The 5,452-nt window shown below is 36.7% G+C and overlaps 1 pseudogene; it reads right to left on the bottom strand.

Moving 5' to 3' along the window:
• Positions 1-2,829: 2,829 nt before the first annotated feature.
• LOC114075338 overlaps positions 2,830-5,452 on the bottom strand; it is a 9,991-nt pseudogene continuing 7,368 nt past the window's right edge.

The raw sequence follows: 5,452 nt of genomic DNA, 5'->3' as shown, positions 1-5,452 counted from the left end.
TTGTCTTGGAACCAATGTTCCCTTTTCTTATTCACAACTTTTTTGGGAAATATTAATTTCATCTTAACTCAAATAAAAAACACTTATATACTTTGTAGGGAATAGTTCCCTTGTATATTTTGAGATACGAACTCAACTCTTTACTCTTTTCTTGACTTGAAACTTATGATCTTAATCAACTCTTTAGGGAATACTTCTTGGAAGGAAAAACTTCAACTTTTACTCTTTCTTCAACTCAAAATTTGAGCCTTAAAACGAAGTTAAAATATTTAAATAAGACTCCTGAAAATTTCAAGTAACTTTGCTTTGACTTACTTCTTAACCTTTAGACTTAACTCTTAGCTTCTTAGACTTTGATCTTAAACTCCTTGAAATAGATTATGGTTTCAAGGTTCAGGATCTCATTTTTAGGGATGATTTTATGATGTTTATACGTACCTTAGAGAGTTCGAATCAACTAGGAAATATGTGTACATCACTTAGGAACTAGTACGAAAAGGTAAGGAATAAGTGGGGGTGAACTAACGTCCTTGGCGCTCTAAGAGGCGTGGGGGGCCAGTCACCAAACATCTGAGGCCAAGTTGGGGCACTCTGGCTGGTGCGCCTCCTCAAGACCCTACTGGCAGAGTCTCTTGTGGGGCTATGGGAGGCACGGACGGACGCACGTTTTTCGACTCTTCTTTCCCGTTTTTGATCTCTAAACCCCCTAAACTACCATGGATATTACCCCAATCACTTAGGATCACTAATAACATTATTACACAATATATTAGACTCAAAAAACAGCCCAAAAACACGAATCTAATCACTAAAAGCTTACTACAATATAGCCATTGTTCTTAAAGAATTTCAAAGTTCATCATTTAATTTTCTCAAAACTTATTGAATTAAACAAATTAGAGTGTGGATGAACTAAGCCAACACATAAAGATATCACATGCCTCAATTGGTATCACCCCGAACGGATTCCACTCGTGAAACCCTAGCGTACTAGATGAATTCTCGATCTTGCTCTCCTTTTATCCTTTTCTTCTCTCTTCTCCCAAGCCATAAGCGTGAATTGGTTTTCTAAAACTTGCTTAAGGCTTTTTTTAATACTTAAATCCCTTAAAACAAATTAGGAAATAGTTGGGTGAAATAACAATTTTACCCTTACTAAATCCAGATTGGGACTTTCCTCAACCGAACAACCCAACATCGATAGGCATATCTCCCTCATATGATATCGAAAATGTGCAAATTTTGTGGCGTTGGAAAGATCTATCACAGGGGTTTCCAACCATATAAAGAACTGACTCTAACTCATCCTGAGCTAGAAGTTATTGCTGTTTGAAAATGAACAAAAACTCACTTTCTTAACTTAGGAAATTTTCTAATTTTTTCCTATTCTTTTCAAAAGTGATTATTTTTAGTTTCTTAGCATATTATTAGATATTATGAGGTGCAAGATGTTTCAAATCAAGTATGTCACACATCATTTCAAAATTCGACGCAAATCTTAAAGACACATACAAATAAGTAGAGCTCGGATTGAATAACACATCAACAATACGGTCACAGATAAGAATAGTACATGTGTTCACCACAGCAGACGCCTTTGCCTAATTCCTGTCTGGGAAAGCATAACACTGAGCCCCATCATCTTGACGATCCACTTCCTATCCTGTTTGCACATTACCTATACTTGCATTATAATTTTCACGACCCCAACGACTTCTCTAATAAACTCCTCCCCCACCTTATGGAGACTTCAACCATTATAACCATTCCTACACTTAGACTGCTGTTACACAGAATCCAACAAGCACGGCTGGGGACAATCTCTCCTCCTAAGTCCTAGTTCCCTATAATTATAGAAAGTATAATAAAAAGGTGGTTTGTTTCCAGCTGCAGACGCGACTCCCTAGCTATCATGAATAAAATTCTGAGGTGGAGTTCCAGAGTAATTACCTATAGGGGCAGACATAATAAACTGAATAGATCGGGCTGCAAGTGTTGCTCTACCAAATCCTCTCGAATAGGAGCTTTGAAAATTTCAAGAATTCTTGTCTTTCTTAGCCAATGCCTTATCCTAGCCGTCTCTCCATAGACCCTCCACTTTCTTGATAAATTCAGTTAAATTATTCAAGATTCTTCTTGCAAAAGTCATGTGAACACATAACACTTCCAACTCAGAATTCAGCCCCCTAATAAATAACCGGATCCTCTCCTACTCAAAAGTCACAAACTGCGTAATATATCTAGATAAAGCATGGAACTTGACCTTGTAAGCAGCCAGAGACACACCACCTTGCTCCAATGCATGCCATGAACTCATCTTTCTTCTATCTCTTAATGTACGAGTACACATTTTTCTAAGAATAGAGCATGGACCTTATTCCAAGTTAGTGGAGGTAAGGTCAAAAATCTACATCCATATAAGCTCTCCACCACTTTTAATCCTCACCTTGAAGCTGAAATGACACGAATTCAATCCCATGCTAATGAAAAATTCCCAACTTACAAAGTCTCTCATAGCAATCAAGGATAAATTCATAAGCATCCTCACTCTCAGAACCATGAAGCAGAAGAGTCTTGAGCTTCAAAAACTTTGTCACCATCTCATTCTCATTACCAGTCATAACAGAATTCAACAAGGGGACAAAGAAAGCATCATTACCTTCAGATGGGATCAGCGTTAGCAATAGAGGGATTAGCGGGAACCTTAGTGACTTGCCCAGAAGGGAGCATACCAGGACCAATCGAACCCTTTAGGAATAACATGATCTGCTGCTCTAACACTGGATCAAAAAAAAGAACTCTGGTATTTTCTGCTGGTACTTCTTCCCCTTATCCAATGTACTCAAAGTCCTCTACATTCTCAATATCTACATTCTCCTGTATGTCTTCATGATTGGCATGAGCCTTCTCATTCATAAGAGAATTCTTAATAGGAGATCCATTCCCAATAGGGGCTGCTCTTTCAAAACCTTTACCTTTATATCTTCCTCTACCCCTTACTCGATCATGACCTCTCGCTGCAGAGACTTCAGTTGGAGCGTTAGCGGGCGTGGCGGGAAGAGAATCGTTAAATCTTTTATCAACCATCTGCGGACAATGAGCGAAGGAGGTCAAATACCAATTTGTACCACCTGGATACCAATTGGACCCAAGTTATAACACTAAAAGAAACAAGAAAAATAGATAAATTTCTTAAATTCCTATAGCCACTCGAAGAAAAATAAAAGTGTCCACACACCGTTCTGTGAGACTCTAATAGACTCATTTCGGTACATCAAAATCAATGAACCTAGACTCTGATATTAACTTTGTCACGATCCAAATTTTCGTAAGTGGCACACATACTAAACCCTCTGATGGGAGAACAAAACAAAAGCAAAAATAAAGCATTTAAACTACGGAAGTAGGTTAAATAACTAAATAAATGAAGTTATCATAATCCTCAAGAAATACTTTGAAGAACTAACTAACAATGCGGAAGAAATAACCTAGAATTTGAAAGTCAATGTACCAAAACATCTAAGCAATGAAACAATGTCTAATTAAGAAAGGTCATAATCCTAACTAATGGACTGTTATTAAGAATCAAAATGTGTAGAGAGACTCAAAGAAAATCCAAAGCAGCTTGGAAGATGCTAGATCACCGTTGGATTTGAACATGATCTCAGATCTTCTAGCGAGGTCTGACAATAGCCACTAGAATATGTCCTATACTCAACTAAATTAGATCAAAGTGTAGAATCAATACACAACCACCGTGTATTGGTAGGATCACGCGTCTATCCTACTAGTATAACCTAAGAAAGTCATCACAACATTATAGCCATGCAATTTATTGAATATAACAATATTGATTAACACATGCTTAACGTTATACATTTTATCACAAGTAGTTGACCCTCTCATGGAACCCAAAACAAAACTATTAGTATAGTAGAATGTGGTACCCGATCTAAGTTATCTTGTCTAAACATGGAAATCCGATCCCATTTTTATATCGGAATGTGGCAATCGGTCACTGTTAGTTATACTGGAACATGGAAATCCGATCCATCAACACACCACAATCACATTCAGAAGTATATTATCAATAATTGTACAATCAAGAAGTGATTCATGGCATATAATCGTATGTTCATACTCATTTACAAATAGTGTCATCAATCATGCAACATTCACATACATACATAAATCATAATGAAGGAAGAACAAACATATATTACACAATCATAGAGTCACAACCATCTCCTACCTCAAAACAATCTTTAAACCCTAAGAAACTTGATTATTCGCTTTCCGAATTCATTTCGCTTGTGGTCTAGAAAATATCAATATAATACGGGAGTGAATAGATAATCACTAATTACTCGGATTACTAACAAACTCTAGATCATTCCATGATCCACATAGGATTGTTTCCACCATGAATTCTGAGATCAAACCCTTCCCCATCAATATTAACCCATCCTATTTCATTTTACGAATCGAAAAATTAATTTGGGGAATGAAAATCTTACTTTTATCCTTAAAATTGTAAAAAACGATTGAGAATCACTTAGGGTTCGTTCCTTATCTCTAAACATTGAAAAGTAACAAATAAGGTCGTTTAAGGGTTTACTAACCACATTCAATCGCGTCTGGCCTACCACAGAGGAACCTATCCCTCCAGAGCGACGGAGCTAGAGCCACCAGAACGCCCACTAGAGCGGCATTCTCGAACCTGTGAGATATTAATGACTTTTGGTCCCGTCAAGCCCGTCAAAGCGCTCAAATCATGTTGTAGCGGCTCCGCCGGAGTGGTAAAACCCAATGCCAAAGCGGCATAAATAAAACAATGTTCCTTCAACAATTTCAAAAAATCCCACACAACACGCTCTCAACTAACAATATTCAAAATATACCTTTCACGCTAAGGTCGATTCCCGGAGATCTACTTACCCAAATTCAATACCGTAAAATAATACGGATTCTTTAAGAGTTATGTATCCATTTATTAAATAAAAACCATAAACAACCCACCTGATTTCTACCAGATTTCTCTAGACTATAAGTGCGCCAATTTCGTCCAAATCTGGACTAGGTTGGAAAATTTTCAGATTTTACTAAAAAGTTTTCAGACCCAAAATTTCTCCCCATTGGCCTTTCTATAACGACGGAACCCGATCCTTACATTGAGAGGGTGAATTTCATACCTAAACTATCAATTTTTAGTTTGAGAAACACACCTCTCTCTATTATACCACACTCATCATGGTGTGTGTAATACACTCTCTCTTTTATTTTTAAAAATTGTCACATCGCACTCCCACATGGACAACATATTCAACATTGACAAAAATTAAAAAAATTATTAGTATTATTAAAAATTAAACTACTATTATCCAAAAATAATAGTATTTCTTTTATAAAATAAAATACAAAATATTTTTCTTACCCCTCCTCTCAAGCCTTC

Source organism: Solanum pennellii, chromosome 12 (genome assembly GCF_001406875.1).
Source record: "Solanum pennellii chromosome 12, SPENNV200".
Taxonomy (NCBI): domain Eukaryota; kingdom Viridiplantae; phylum Streptophyta; class Magnoliopsida; order Solanales; family Solanaceae; genus Solanum; species Solanum pennellii.
This window is presented reverse-complemented; position numbering and strand designations above follow the sequence as displayed.